Here is a 15,883-nt window from a genome sequence, read left to right as displayed (position 1 = left end):
TGCCAAGTGTGTCCGGTATTTTTGTTGAAACCATCTGGCAACCCTATTGGGGGCTGGTCACACGGGGACCCAGTGTGGGTCAGGTTATAACAATGAATTTTCTGCCTTAAGAAATGGTGCAAGTTCTGGGGGTGAGAGGAGGGTGAAACAGACACTGGGGGGCAGAAGAGATGGGGCAGGGTGTCTGAGAGAGGGTGGAGACCACCCTTCCCCCAGGAGGGAATGTGATGGGGGCAGAGAGGGCCCCAAGGAAGCTACAGCTCCCACACTGGGTTTGCCTTGTGTTCCCTTTGACTCTTGTTTTCCATTCCCCTCCCCAGGTTGAGGAGAGCAGCTGGCTTGTTGTGGCAGCCAGTGCAAAGCTCCCACCCCTGGAGGGGACCCCACGCAGTGCTCACATGGACACGCAGCACCAGCAGGCTACGGAGGGGAGCGGGACCCTGCAGTGAGGTAGGCACCCCGGCGGTATTGCTCAGCCCATAAGCAGCGCTCGGGATCCCTGTGAGCCGGGGGCACGGCATGCGCGGCCGGCTGGGGAGAGTGATCCCCAGCAGCACGAACCAGATGGACACGCAGTGCCATTGCCACAGGCATTCCCTGCACCTGGACCGCTTCTCTTCCGGGAAGAGTTAAAGTGATTGTTGGTTGTTGGCTTATTCCCCCTTCCCCCAGAGGGAACCAGATGTAGCCCCACATGCCATCGCCCTGCCGTCGCTTGTCCCTAGCGCAGCACAGAGCGGTGACAGGCGGGCCGCACACAGCCCGACCAGCGCCCTCAGGGTGCCTAGGAACCTGGCAGGCTGAGCACTGGGTTTGGATGCAGGAGATGCCAGTGGAAGGGCTGCTCTGGAGGTGAGGGGCCTGTGTAAATAGCTGCTGCATTGGCAGGGGGTATGGCTCGGAGGGGAGGCGAGTGTGTGGATCATCAGGGAAAGAGGAGGTCACGGATAAGCTGACTGGTGTGTCCGGTGGGAAGGGATCTGTTATGGGGTGTGCGACTCCAGGACGGCTCAGTACCCGAGCGCGTTGGGGCCTGTCTCGGCTCTGTACACGGTGGCTGGCATGAACCAGAAGGCTTGTTGGCTGTGCTGGTACCAGGCCTTGAAAGCTGCCGAGTGAGAGTTCAGATTCTACCCCTTGGCACACAGTGTTGGTTATTGCCACGGTGCCTGTCTGGGGACCACCTGGGGCTGTGTGCAATCCCAGGTGCAGGATATGTTGGCTTCTCTATACTCACAGGCTACTCTGCTCTGGCAGGTGGGGCACTCTGCCTCTCCCATGGTGCTAAATGGGGTGAGGGTCCTGGTATGGAGCAGTTGTGAACCACTGTGGTGCCGCTGTCCATCAGCAGATGCACCCTGAGATTACAAGATGTGTGCTTCAGTGTCTGTCTGTGGGGCTGAGATGGCAGCAGGGCGTGAGAGGCCGTGGGTCACAGCAGTTTCCATTGGGGTTAGTATGAAAGGCTTCGCGAGCCCATCTTTCTAATGTTGCCACCAGCTGAGCCTTGTAGCTTGTTTTTCTTCATTCCCCGAGGCTCAGTGCAGTCACTCCTATAATGTAGAACAAGCCTGGGGAAGCGTGCAAGGCAGCCCAGAAACCTAGGAGTCTATGAGATCCATACAGAGAGGCAGTGTTACATTATGGGTTCATTAGGCCTTATAGATCCTGATAAGGACCATGCACTATTGGTTCTTCTCCAAGAGCCAGTAAAGAGGGAAATGCATCTATAAACTCAAACCTCCAAATCTGCCATGTGGCAAAACCAGCTCCAGCAGCATTGTCAACACCAAGTATTCATAGAATCATAGAGCTGGAAGAGACCTCAGAAGGTCATCAAGTCCAGCCCCCTGCCCAAGGCAGGACTAATCCCAACTCAATCATCCCAGCCAGGGCTTTGTCAAGCCGAGACTTAAAAATCTCTAGGGATGGAGATTCCACCACCTCCCTAGGGAACCCATCCCAGTGCTTCACCACCCTCCTAGTGAAATAGTTTTTCCTAATATCCAACGTGGACCTCTCCCACCACAACTTGAGACCATTGCTCCTTGTTCTGCCATCTGTCACCACTGAGAACAGCCTCTCTCCATCGTCTTTGGAACCTCCCTTCAGGAAGTTGAAGGCTGCTATCAAATCCCCCCTCACTCTTCACTTCTGCAGACTAAACAGACCCCGCTCCCTCAGCCTCTCCTCATAGGTCATATGCTCCAGCCCCCTAATCATTTTGGTTGCCCTCCGCTGGACCCTCTCCAATGTGTCCACATCCTTTTTGTAGTGGGGGGCCCAGAACTGGACACAATACTCGAGATGTGGCCTCACAAGAGTCGAAGAAAGGAGAATAATGACATCTCTGGATCTGCTGGCAATGCTCCTCTTAATGCAACCTAATATGCCATTAGCCTTCTTGGCTACAAGGGCACACTGTTGACTCATATCCAGCTTCTCATCCACTGTAACCCCCAGGTCCTTTTCTGCAGAACTATTACTTAGCTGTAACAATACTTGGGATTCTTCCAACCCAGGTGCAGGACTCTGCACTTGTCCTTGTTGAACTTCATCAGATTTCTTGTGGCCCAATCCTCCAATTTGTCTAAGTCACTCTGGACCCAATCTCTGCCCTAGAGTGTATTGACCTCTCCCCCTAGCTTAGTGTCATCTGCAAACTTGCTGAGGGTGCAATCCATCACCTCTGCCAGGTCATTAATAAAGATATTGAACAAAACCGGTCCTAGAACCGAACCTTGGGGCACTCCCCTAGAAACCGACCGCTATCCTGACATCGAGCCATTGATCACTACCCGCTGGGCCCGGCCTTCTAGCCAGTTTTCTGTCCATCTTACTGTCCATTTATCCAATCCACAATCCCTTAACTTGCCGGCAAGAATATTGTGGGAGACCGTATCAAAAGCCTTGCTAAAGTCAAGGTATATCACATCCACTGACTTTCCCATGTTTACAGAGCCAGTTACCTCATCATAGAAGCCTAATCAGATTGGTCAGGCACAACTTGCCCTTCGTGAATCCATGCTGACTATTCCTGATCATTTTCCTCTCTTCCAAGTGCTTCAAAATAGATTCCTTAAGGATCCCTTCCATGATTTTTCCAGGGACCGAGGTAAGACTGACTGACCTATAGTTCCCTGGATCGTCCTTCTTCCTTTTTTTGAAGATGGGCACTACATTTGCCTTTTTCCAATCATACGGGATCTCTCCTGATCTCCATGACTTTTCAAAGCTAATGGCCAAAGGCTCCTCAATGACATTTGTCAATTCCCTCAGTACCCTCGGATGCATTAAGTCCGGACCCATGGATTTGTGTATGTTTAGCTTTTCTAAATAGTTCCTAACGTGTTCTTTACCCACCACAAGCTGTCCATCTTCATCCCATCTTGCATCACTTAGCACATTAGTCTGGGAGCTGACCTTGTCCATGAAGACAGAGGCAAAGAAAGCATTGAGTACTTCAGCTTTCCCTACATCATCTGTCACTAGGTTACCTCCTTCATCCAGTAGGGGCCCCACACCCTTTCTGATCACCTTCTTGTTAAGATGCCTGTAAAAACCGTTCTTGTTATCCTTCACATCCTTTGCCAGTCGCAATTCCAATTGCTCTTTTGCCTTCCTGATAACCCCCTGGCATTCTCGAGCTTTACATTTATATCCCTCCCTAGTCATCTGTCCAAGTTTCCACTTTTTGTAAGCTCCCTTTTTGTGCTTAAGTTCACTAAGGATTTCCCCTGTAAGCCAATCCGGTCTCCTACCATGTTTGCTTCTCTTGCTACGCGTCGGGATGGTTTCTTTCTATGCCTTCAATAAGGCTTCTTTAAAATACTGCCAGCTGTCCTGGACTCCTTTCCGCTTCATGTTAGCGTCCCAGGGGATGCTGCCCATCAGGTCTCTGAGGGAGTCAAAGTCTGCTTTTCTGAAGTCCAAGGTGTGTATTTTACTATTCTCTTTTCTTCCTTTGCTCAGGACCCTGAAATCTACCCTCCCCGGGGGCAGTCTACCTTCCGAGGTTGTCACCCACCTCTACTTCCCCTATTATTCAGGCCTCCAAAAATCATGAGATTTTAAAAAACAATACATGATGGGGCTTTTCTTTGCCTTCATGGCTGCTGCACTGTTATTGTGTATGTGGATCACGTTTTCAGGTTTTTCTCTGCAAATATGTGGGCTAGAAACTTACTCGTCAATAAAAGCAGAAATTCTCATCTCCACAGACTTGGGCTTTAAAAAGAGCAGTAAAAATTGGAAGACTCGTGATAAAATCGCGAGACTTGGCAGCACTGAACAAGACTCTGCCATGTATGTAGGTAAGATGCCCAATTACTTCATCCCAAAAAGCGTAGAACACTTTAGATCTGCATCCTTGACAGCAAATTGCTTTTTCAGCAGTTATAACCTCCCATCACATTTTCCTGAGCTATCACTGCAGGAGAATCTGTGGCATTTTGGACAGAATTACTTTTTTGCCCACCGCCTGTGCTAATAAAAGGACTTATTTGTAGTCCCACAGTGTCATTTAAAATGATTAACGGGGTGTGTGTCTGTTTCTTTTATAGCAAGTGTAGAGTTAATGTAGTAGATGGTTCCTTTTTCTTTATTTTCCTGCCAACTGTGACATTGAAAGCACGGGAAGGTCCTTCAGGAAGATTCCTGTATGTGGATGAGCCCTGAAGAAGCAAGGAGTTTGGGGTGTTTGTGACTAAGCGCCATGCCTAAGCACCATCACAAATCTGGGTACGCTCTGATTTCCAGGCCTGCTTCTTGGACTCAGCTACTCTGACATAAATCCAGACTCAGGGAGGCATAAACCCCAAACATCCTGCCAAGCCAGGTCTTGTTTGAACCTCCTTCCTGTTGGATTCTGCGTCATGCCTTCTGTCATGCCTTTTGGAAGAAGCTTTTCTGGAAGAGATCTTCCGAAAAAACTTCTTCCGAAAGAGAGCATCCACACTGCCAAAGGGCATTGAAAACGCCATCTGCTTTTTTGAAAGATAGCATCCACTATGGATGGAGTGGCCATCACTGCACCTGTACTTTTTCCTCTTTCTTCTTCTTCCAAAAGAACTCCCTCTTTCCTGTCCACACACGCCTTTTCTGAAAGAGCTCTTTTGGCAAAAGGCTTCTTCCTCATAGAAAGAGGTTTGCCAGTGCTGGAAAACCCCTCTGTTCTTTCGATTTTCTTTCAAAAGAATGTGATTGCAGTGTGGACATAACTGGAGGTTTTCCGAAAAAACTCTGTAATGTAGTCATACCCTGACTGTTGTATTAAACAAAGGGAAACCCACATGGAAGAACAAAAGCAACACCTCCCCAAGGAAGAGCCTGGTGTGTGTTCTCCTTTGTCCCTACGCTGCAGGGCAGAGAAAGGGGCTGGGAGGGAAACACTCGTGACTGCAATGTGGGGGAAAGGATATTACGTGGGACTATGCCCTTGCTGACTGGGAGGCTGCAGGTTGGTGTCTGTCATGATACAAGGGCTTGTCTGGAGACAAGAGTGGGGGAGAGAAAATCTGAGTGGAGGGGGGCAGGGAGGAGAACAGCCAGATTTCCCTCCCAGGAATTTAATTCTACCCAACGGCTTGGAATTGGTTCCGTTGCTCCCGCTGGTCCCTTTATGGATGGGAGCAAATGGCTTAATGGCTGGGGAGGGAGTGCACAGGCTCCGCGGGAGGCGTCTCTCCCCTCCCCCGGAATCACACATACGGCTCTTCCCCTTAATTGCAGTTGCTTTGATTTGTGTCTGGCTTTTTTCTATTTAGTTGACACATGTTTGGTTCAAAGCGCTTAATTATCCTCTTGGGACATGTTTCATTTATTCATTAATGCAGAAATTGGAGCTGTCGCTTTCACTTTATTTTACTCTATTTTCTCTATTTTAAATAAAACGTAAGCAAATAAATCTGTGGGACCAGCTCCTCCCCCACCCTCTCCCAGCCTCCCCCAGTCCTTTGTGGTCTGGCTGCCCTAGCGCCCCGGGAGAGGAAATCTTACTGGGGGAGGGGGGTGCCATGTGGCGGTGGGGCAGGCAGAGGCCCTTGCAAATTGGAAGGTGAATCGCGTCACTGGTTTATGCCAAGTCCCCCTGCTGCTGGCTCCAGAGCTGCGAGCTGCAGCCAGCCCAGTGCCAAAGGTCCTGGCTTGAGGCTCCGAGCCCTGGGAGAGAGCCAGAGCCAGCGCCCCCCCTCCATCCTGATGTGCCACACGACAGCAGGTAGCCAATGGGAGCGGGGGAGGGGATAAAGCCACCTTTCGGGTCACCTGTTCTGGTGTGACTCACTGGACTGCTGCGAGCAGCTCAGGGACACGGCTGGCAGGCTGGAATCAGAGAGAAAGGCAACTCCTCCCCCGACTCTGGGCCGCCACCCAAACCGCAACTCTGCTGCCTTCCCCCGACTCTGAGCTGCACCCTCGCAGGCTTCGGTGGAGCTGCTCCTCGCAGAGGGGAGAGCAGGGGTAGCGGAGAAAGGCAGAGAGACCTTCCTCCCAGGCAGTGACCAGCCAGCACCCTGCCCCTTCCCAGCGGGGCTGAGCCTCGAGGAGGCCTCCCCTGCAGAGTTAGGGCGCAGGAGCAGAATTCAGCTAGAGATCCCCAGGCCTGCTCCTGAAAGTGGCTCCCCATGGATGGCTCTTTCTCTGCAGCAGCTCCTGACCGGGCAGCCCTCTCCCCGGAGCTCCACACGCGCCTGCTGGCATCAGAGCTGCCGGTGCACCGAAGGAAAGAAAACCCCAGGAGCTCCCCTCGGGGGCGCAGAACAGAGCTGGGCGCTCAGACGGGGCTGACACGAGAACACGGCCTTGTGGTCAGCATTAGGAAATAGAGCCCTGCAGCCCCGTTCCCAGCCCTGTCTTCTCATGGAAGAATGGTCACCTGGGACCAGAGGTGACTATTTCAATATGGGGCTTAATAGCAGAGCCAAGAGGGAAAGTCGACTTCCAAGCCCCTGAGCACTAGTTCTGGATGTCCTGTGGGCAGCAGGAGAGATGCCGGAGCTGGGGAGGTGTGATGAAGTGGTCTGGAGTGGACTTTCCTAGCCCCAGACCTTCATACCACTGCCCTGGCAGCTTAAGGGGGCCTTGTAATGGGCAGCAGTGGGCGCCTAGGATAACGCCTGTGCAGCCAGCCCTGCTATGAGCCTAAACAAGAGGGGGGTTAGAGGCATGTAATACACTGAACTGCAGCTCTCTTCTGCTCCTCGGGGCCCACGGGGCCAGGCGAAGCAACATGCAGCTCACAGCCTGGGCCAGGATGGCTTTACTCAGACCAGGGCATGGCAGGTCTCCAACGCCCCTCCTGGCTGGTCCGAGGCTCGAACCAGGCTCCTTGGTCTGGATCCTCAGAGGTGTTGCCGGGGCTGACTCCTCTGGATTTCAAGGGGAGAGCGGCACCTAAGACAGGTGGGGCCACCTCAGCCGGACGCTGCGGCGAGTGAGGGCCAGTCGCACACTCGCTGGGTTGATAATGAAGAGGAGCAGAGAGAAGCTCGGAGTCGCAGGCTGGGCCAAGGCCATGAGAGGTCTGTTCAGCCAGTCGGAAGTGCAGAGGGGTGAGTCAGAGAAGTGTTTGCAGAGGGATAGGGGCTGCCAGAGCTAGGCAATGAGGCAGGAGTCGGGCTGGAACGAGCTAGAGGTCCCTTTTCTGCTGCTTGGTGTCTCTGCTGTGGGCGCCTGCAGGGTGCTCCAGAGAGAAAGGGCCTGGAAGGGGCCCTCCAGCCCTGGCATTGTGCTACAGCAGCCCCAGGTCTCTCTCCCCTGAGCAAGGGTAGCCAGTTACACACCCCAAATCTGGGGCCTTGGGTTGGGGGCCAGGCGAAGGCCTTAGTGTGTAGGTACCAAGCGCCGGTCACCACAAGGGCTGAAAGCATGTTACAAGGGTGGGCAAATTCTGTCAGTCCCTGGAGAAACTGAGGCCCCGTTAGCCCCACACCACCAGCTGAATGTGCAGTCGCGCAGTGCCTGGATTAATCCCCAGGCTTTTCCTGCTGCCCAGCCAGGTGCTGTCACCATCAGACCATGCTGCTGCCCCTTGCCAAATCCACGTGAATGAGAGTCCCAGGCTGGCTCCCTGTGGGATGCAGCGGGATTCGGACGAGCCTGTAGGAAAAGCTGCTGGATTAGCCCGGTGCCTCATCACGCTTCCCGCGTCCAGCTGCAACAAGAGCCTTGCGTTGGGCCCGGAGACACATCGAGCTTTTAAGGAAGACCCTGGAGAAATCCACTGGCGCTGTGAGCTGGGGAAGAGTGCACTGCCAGCCAGCAGGGGCCACACGCTGCCACAGGTTTGGCTGTGGGGCTCGGTAGTTTTGGTCTAGGAATGCTGCTGGCTACGCGAGCTAGGCTGGAGGGCTGCCTCGAGCTGAGTCAGTGACGTGCCCTGGCTGGTTCCGAGGCTGCTCCCACTCAGGTCCCAAAGCTGTGCTGTGAAATTAGGGGGGGTCTCCTGGGACTCAGGTGGAGGCAGCCACTGACCACCCACCTGCAAAGCCCCCGGCATCTCTCCAGCTCCAGACGGCATCCCGCTCACAGGCCGGGCCTAGTTCCTTGGTCCTTTACCTGCATCCAGACCAAGCATCCCAGAAGGCTGATGATGTGTCAGGGGAGTGCACTGGCCAATAAAGGCTGGCCACATTGAAGAGAGGCTTGGAGGAGTTTCCCTCCCTCTGCTGCAGGGAGCTCCTGAAAATCCTGCTGGTTTCTAGTACTGTGGTGCATCATGGACCCCTCTGTGGGAGGCACTATACAAATACAGACCCTGCCTCAAAGAGCTTAGGGTATGTCTACACTACCACCCTGGTTCGAAGTAGGGTGGTTAATGTAGTCATACGAACTTGCAAATGAAGCCCGGGATTTGAATTTCCCAGGCTTCATTTGTATGTTGCCAGGCGCCGCCATTTTTAAATGCCCGCTAGTGCGGACTCCGTGCCCGCGGCTACACGCGGCGCAAACTAGGTAGTTCGGACTAGGCTTCCTATTCTGAACTACCGTTACTCCTGGAACGAGGAGTAGCCACGGGCACGGAGTCCGAACTAGTGGACATTTAAAAATGGCGGCGCCCGGCAACATGCAAACGAAGCCTGGGAAATTCAAATCCCGGGCTTCATTTGCAAGTTCGTATGACTACATTAACCACCCTACTTCGAACTAGGGTGGTAGTGTAGACGTACCCTTACAGACTAAGTAACAGTGGGCTGTCCCTGCCCATGGGCCCATCCATATGGGAATTCACTCACACTCCTGTTCTGTTTCAGCGGGGATGTGAAGGCCTGGAACTCCTCAATCTCTGCTCGCACACAGGCCAAGAGGAACTTGGCTGGATACGTCAGCAGTGACGGAGCCAGCCTGCTACAAGTAGCCCTGCAGGCGCAGTGGCTGAGGAAGCTAGCACCTGAGCACATACTCAAGGTCCTGGTGGGGTTTGTCCTCAGGCTGAGAAGCTCCAGCCGACACTCAGGATGTTACGACTACACCGGTTTCAGCATGCTAGCTCGATCAGAACTAGTGCAGGCAGGTTCTTCCTTCAGTGCTAGTGTGGACGTACCCTTAATGGGCGGAGCAGAGAATGTCCCAGGCCTTTCCCCTGGTGATGGTGGCCACACTCTGCCCTCCTATGTGGTGAAAATGCAGCCCAACACTTCTGGCAACCTAAATAAGGACTTAGGAGCCTAACTCGAGGGCTGAAAATCTCAACATGCTTTATCAGCGACTCCCAGAAAGGGCGTGCTGGATCTTCAGGTCTCTGCATGGCGGGGTCTCAGTTTTACCTCTCTTGCTAAAGATGCTGACTCAAGGCCTAGCTTTTCTCTTTCTCCTGCGGATCCCAACACAGCCCTAGTCCCAGGCTCCATTTGGCTTCTGCCTAGGCAATTTCGGACTGAGACCGGACTTGCTGCCCCATAGCGAGCAATGTTTCTAGGGCTGCATAATGGCGATGCTTTCTCTCCCTGCTTGCAGGCTGAACGAAACCTCTCGCTGACGTGAACTGAAAGGATGGCAGCAATCATCCAGCCAGAGAAACCGCTATCCCTCTCAACACGTGGCTGCCCCCTGCGGCTGGGGCAGTGCTTAGGGACAGTTGCTTTCTGTTCTGGGCAGTGGAATATGCTGCTCTCTGCTCTCAGTGGCTCTGGAGGTAAACATGGAGGGTGCGTCTATAGACTAGCAAGATTTTGCAGCCGCTTTGGTGCAAAAACTTGCCAGCTGTCTACACTGGCCGCTTGAATTTGCGCAAGAACACTGACGTTCTCATGTAAGAATTCAGTGCTTCTTGCGCAAATACTCAAGAAAGCCCAATGGCTAAAATGGCCATCAGAGCTTTCCTGCGCAAAAGCACATCTATTCTGGGCACGGATGATTTTGCGCAAAAGCACTTTCTGAACAAAAGCATCCGTGCCAATCTAGACGCTCTTTTGCGGAAATACTTTTAACGGAAAAACTTTTCCGTTAAAAGTATTTCTGCAAAATCATGCCAGTCTAGACGCAGCGGGAGAGTCTGGTGCCTGCACTGCAACAGGAGTGGAGAGAAAGAAGAGACTCTTTGCAAGATTTGCAGAGGTACCTCGGCCTTGCTGGAGGAGACAGGAGCTGCCCAGTTCAAGGAGAATAGGAAAGCTTTTGTAACTCAATGAAACAAACCAGGCTGATTTAAGATCCTACGTCGTCAAAAAGATCCAGTTGAGGACTTGGGCACGACTAGAGCTTTTCTTCAATTTCCCTGGGACGGGGATTTGGTTTGGCTTTTTTCTATGTATATTTGTGCCATTTCCGGTAGACGCGTGCTCCATGAACACTGATGATGGAACCGGTTCCCATTGGGAAGCACCAAATCATCCAAACGACAATTTCAGCAGAAACATGTCAGTTTCAACCAGTTTCCCTTTGAAATTTGCCTGGTTTCCTGCCAGCTTGTCCACCTGGCGGGCTGCCATCGAGCCAGGTGTCCTGGGGCCCAGGCATCTGCTGCCTGGGCTGTCTGACTCCTGAGAAACAGGCCACAGCTGTCCTGTCAGTCAGGGAGCTGGGAGACCCAGTTCTCCAGCTCCTGGCTCCACAGTGGCTCATCAGTCTCCACTCAGCCTGTCCAGTGACATTTGATTATGCAGTTTTCACAAGGGAACAGGGTGGTGGTCTGCAGCGAGGTGTTTTGGAATCAGGACGGTGTTCTGCAGCGAGGTGTTTTGGAATCAGGACGGTGTTCTGCAGCGAGGTGTTTTGGAATCAGGACGGTGTTCTGCAGTGAGGTGTTTCGGAATCAGGACGGTGTTCTGCAGCGAGGTGTTTTGGAATCAGGACGGTGTTCTGCAGTGAGGTGTTTCGGAATCAAGGGGGTGTTCTGCAGCGAGGTGTTTCGGAATCAGGACGGTGTTCTGCAGCGAGGTGTTTCGGAATCAGGACGGTGTTCTGCAGCGAGGTGTTTTGGAATCAAGGGGGTGTTCTGCAGCGAGGTGTTTCGGAATCAGGACGGTGTTCTGCAGCGAGGTGTTTCGGAATCAGGACGGTGTTCTGCAGCGAGGTGTTTCGGAATCAGGACGGTGTTCTGCAGCGAGGTGTTTTGGAATCAAGGGGGTGTTCTGCAGCGAGGTGTTTCGGAATCAGGACGGTGTTCTGCAGTGAGGTGTTTCGGAATCAAGGGGGTGTTCTGCGGTGAAGTATTTCGGAATCGAGGGGGTGTTCTGCAGCGAGGTGTTTCGGAATCAGGACGGTGTTCTGCAGTGAGGTGTTTCGGAATCAGGACGGTGTTCTGCAGTGAGGTGTTTCGGAATCAAGGGGGTGTTCTGCGGTGAAGTATTTCGGAATCGAGGGGGTGTTCTGTAGAGAGGTGTTTCGGAATCAGGACATTGTGAACTTTCTGCCTTTTGTTCCAAAACAACTTTTTTTTAATTTTAATATTTCCTGAAGAAGGGAAGTTCCGAGGTTCGGCCAGCACTTGTCTGTCTGCTGTAACTGCCTGTGAGGGGCTGTGGATTGCGGTGCCTCACCCCAAACAGTTGGTGTTCAGATAAACCAGGCAAAGGAGAAAAATATGTAATGGCAGTAGCATGATTGCATAGTCCAGCCCGGGACTCTCTGCGGGCAGAGGGAAGAGGAGCTGTCTGTTACCAGCTCCAAGCCTCGCCCCTTCCCATCATCACCCTGCTCTCTCCCCTATGGCCCCCCGCTCCTCCCAGCATTGGGGATCACTGGGGTGCCTGGTGCTGTACACTGGCAGTGGTTGCTTCCCCATACACTAGGGAATCTCTGGGGGTGCCCCCCTCCAGTCCACCAGGAGTCCTGGGCCAATTGTGCAATCGCTCTGGCCAGGACTTGGCTGTGGGGCAGGAGTTTGAGACCCTATTATAAACCCTCATGCATCGCGACATGAGCCAGTGGCTCATGGAGAAGGGAGGGTGGTGGCTGTGCTATCATTGGCTCATTACGAGTGGTGTTTTGCAACGTCCTCTGGAGTGCCTTGTACTGTACACACAATGTTGGGGGCAGGACAGCGGAGTAAGGCTGCTGGTGTGATTGTGTGTGGCACATCCTTTGAGCCTTGCGCGTGTTTGCCTGAGTGCAAGCGCAGTAAAAGGTAAGTAAAGACTCCGGAGTATAGACGCTTCATTGCCCTCCACTGCTCGTTCCCAGCGCTATATTAATCATCTTCCCAGATCAATGACCCGCACTCACTGCAACAGCATCTTGTGTTGGGATCTAATACCAGAGCACATTTTTTTCCCTGTCTAGAAGTCTAACACCCAGCAAAGCTTTCCCAGCCTGATGGATGGGGATACTGATAGTTGTCTGGCTGTGATGTGTGATAAATGACAATCTAGACGGGTGGGGGGACTTGGATTGCATATGAAGAACTTGATGGATGGCTGGCTGGCTGGATTTTTTTCTAACGAGATGGGCAGAATAGAGTCTGATAAGTGAAAGTGGTGGCAGAGGTTGAAATGATGGTGTGGGATGGATGGAGAGACAGATTTGCATGGCTAGATTTAATAGGAAGGATGAGCCGGATGGATAGATTAGATACAATAAAATAGATGCGTTAGATTCTCCAGTCTCCTCAAGACCAGGTCATGCTATTGTTGAGAGCATCTCTGGAGACGGGCGCACTAAATCCCGGGCCAGCCCGTCGCTGCCCCCTTCTGACTGACAGTGAAGGAATGTGCCATTACAGGAAGGCTGAAGAAAGCAGCCACCTTTCAATCACTGCGTTTGTGCTCTACACCGTGACCGTGGTGTCCTCAGTGCTGTCGGTCTCTGCTGGCAGAGACCCAGGTGCAGTCGCGCCGCGCAGAACTCAGCCTGCACATGGAGAGAGAGGATCAAAACCAGCGCTGGACTCACCGGGCCCATATTGCTCAGTCCCCACCAGTGAAGGATTTGCCTGCTGCTGGGGCTTGCTGGCCCGTGCTCTCCTGCTCCATCTTCCAGCAGTGCCTGTTTCATGGGCGGTGGGTGAAGGTAGGGCTGGGGGATGCAAGCCCCCAGCCCAGTCCCCACCCCGCTTCTTCTACCCAGACCCTGCCCCCCAGCACCACCGGGAGGGAGGAGGGTGCACGGCCCCACAGCACCACTGGGAGGGAGGAGGCTGCACGGCCCCCCAGCACCACCGGGAGGGAGGAGGCTGCACGGCCCCCCAGCACCACCGGGAGGGAGGAGGGTGCACGGCCCCACAGCACCACTGGGAGGGAGGAGGGTGCACGGCCCCCCAGCACCACCGGGAAGGAAGAGGGTGCACGGCCCCCCAGCACCACCGGGAGGGAGGAGGCTGCACGGCCCCCCAGCACCACCGGGAGGGAGGAGGCTGCACGGCCCCCCAGCACCACCGGGAGGGAAGAGGGTGCACGGCCCCCCAGCACCACCGGGAGGGAGGAGGGTGCACGGCCCCCCAGCACCACCGGGAGGGAGGAGGGTGCACGGCCCCCCAGCACCACCGGGAGGGAGGAGGCTGCACGGCCCCCCAGCACCACCGGGAGGGAGGAGGCTGCACGGCCCCCCAGCACCACCGGGAGGGAGGAGGCTGACAGCCCCCCAGCACCACCGGGAGGGAGGAGGCTGCACGGCCCCCCAGCACCACCGGGAGGGAGGAGGCTGCACGGCCCCCCAGCACCACCGGAAGGGAGGAGGGTGCACGGCCCCCCAGCACCACCGGGAGGGAGGAGGCTGCACGGCCCCCCAGCACCACCGGGAGGGAGGAGGGTGCACGGCCCCCCAGCACCACCGGGAGGGAGGAGGCTTCACGGCCCCCCAGCACCACCGGGAGGGAGGAGGCTGCACGGCCCCCCAGCACCACCGGGAGGGAGGAGGCTTCACGGCCCCCCAGCACCACCGGGAGGGAGGAGGCTGCACGGCCCCCCAGCACCACCGGGAGGGAGGAGGGTGCACGGCCCCCCAGCACCGCCGGGAGGGAGGAGGCTGCACGGCCCCCCAGCACCACCGGGAGGGAGGAGGCTGCACGGCCCCACAGCACCACCGGGAGGGAGGAGGCTGCACGGCCCCACAGCACCACCGGGAGGGAGGAGGCTGACAGCCCCAGCCTCCCCGGCTCCGGAGCACACAGGACAGGCGCTGGAGGCAGCAACGCTCGGCCCCCAGTACGTCTACGGTAGGTGTTCCGGGGGTGGCGTGTGGGTGCTTTGGGAGGACAGTGCCCATGATACCGCTGCCCCAGGCCCATTTCATGCTGGCTTTCTGGTCTCCTCTCTTTTGAGAACTGCTTCACCTTGCGCTCCCATTAGCACAAACGGGCCCCTTCTGCACAGCCAACTCGCATCCTAGGGCCGGGAGGAGGCTCCCAGAGCACTGGCCCACTTCTGTGTCCCAGTTCTATTTGCAGCTGCTCAGGACAGAATTCAGGATGGCGCCTTCGGGGGCAGCGCTGTTGGTCTAGGCTGGATCTCTGTATATAACCCACCTTGGGCTTCCAGGACAGAGCTGGGCCCAGATTTCACATCGTTAGTCACCGGGGGGAGGGGACAGACATTTCCAAAGGGCTCAGTATCCAGTTAGACCCCAAAACAAGTGGCCAGATGTTCGGAGTTTGTGGGTGCACCGGGGACAGCTCAGCTTCTGGACTTAGAAGAACCCGACCCCGGGGCTGAAGGCTGGACGGTTTGGCTCTCGGCTCTTTTGACCATTCGGCCCTTCCTGTGTGCTGGGCTTGAATGTTTCAGAGACTCTGCAAGGGCATGACAGACGTTATTCCTCTGTGCACACGCCTGTTAACCACTGTCTCTGGGTAACCGTCGCGGCTTTGCTCCCTGTGCCAGAGTAGACTGACCCTCCTAGCTGCTGCGGCTTTCAGAGCAGTGCTGGGTTCAGTCGGCCATGCCCGGTGCCCCTGTGCTGAGCGTTAGATTGCCCTGCGGGGGAAGTCAGCAGACAGGCTGCTTCTGTGTGAGGCCAGGAGCCTGGCTCAGACCCAGATGCAGGAGGAGCCTGAGCTGCTGGAGCCTGGGGACGAGGCTAGGCCGATCCCAGAGCATTAACTAGAGAAAAGCCACAAAGCCACTTGCTAAGACAGGCTGTTGTCACTGGGCCCTGTCTGCTGGGAAGTGGATAAAGACTGAACTTGGGGCGTCTTTTGTTTGTACGTCTATTGGATTCAGGGACTCCGCTACCCTGGAAGGGGCTGAACTGGACTTGGGTCACTGTGGGCAACGTGAAGCAGAGTTTTGGCTTTGCCACGCCTGGCTACAAGGGCGCACGCTGGGAGGGAGGCTCTGGGAAAGCCTGTCCCTTCCCAGGATTACTGCTGGAGACAGTTGCCGTTGTGTGTTCAATACATAAGGACATAAGAGCGGCCACACGGGTCAGACCAACAGCCCATCTAGCCCAGTATCCTGCCTGCCGACAGTGGCCAATGCCAGGTGCCCCAGAGGGAGGAAACACAACAGGT

The 15,883-nt window shown here is 55.0% G+C and overlaps 1 protein-coding gene across 2 annotated transcripts in view; it reads left to right on the top strand.

Moving 5' to 3' along the window:
* The window catches only part of DLGAP4 (DLG associated protein 4), a 373,686-nt gene that overhangs the window by 63,925 nt on the left and 293,878 nt on the right, over positions 1-15,883 (top strand). For both annotated transcript variants that reach the window (XM_025186419.3, XM_075901397.2), the window contains exon 2: positions 321-450. The gene's annotated coding sequence lies outside the window, so the exon portion shown is untranslated. The remainder of the gene's footprint in view (positions 1-320; positions 451-15,883) is intronic.

Source organism: Pelodiscus sinensis, chromosome 17 (assembly GCF_052426305.1).
Source record: "Pelodiscus sinensis isolate ZL-2025 chromosome 17, ASM5242630v1, whole genome shotgun sequence".
Classification (NCBI taxonomy): Eukaryota; Metazoa; Chordata; order Testudines; family Trionychidae; genus Pelodiscus; species Pelodiscus sinensis.
This window is presented reverse-complemented; position numbering and strand designations above follow the sequence as displayed.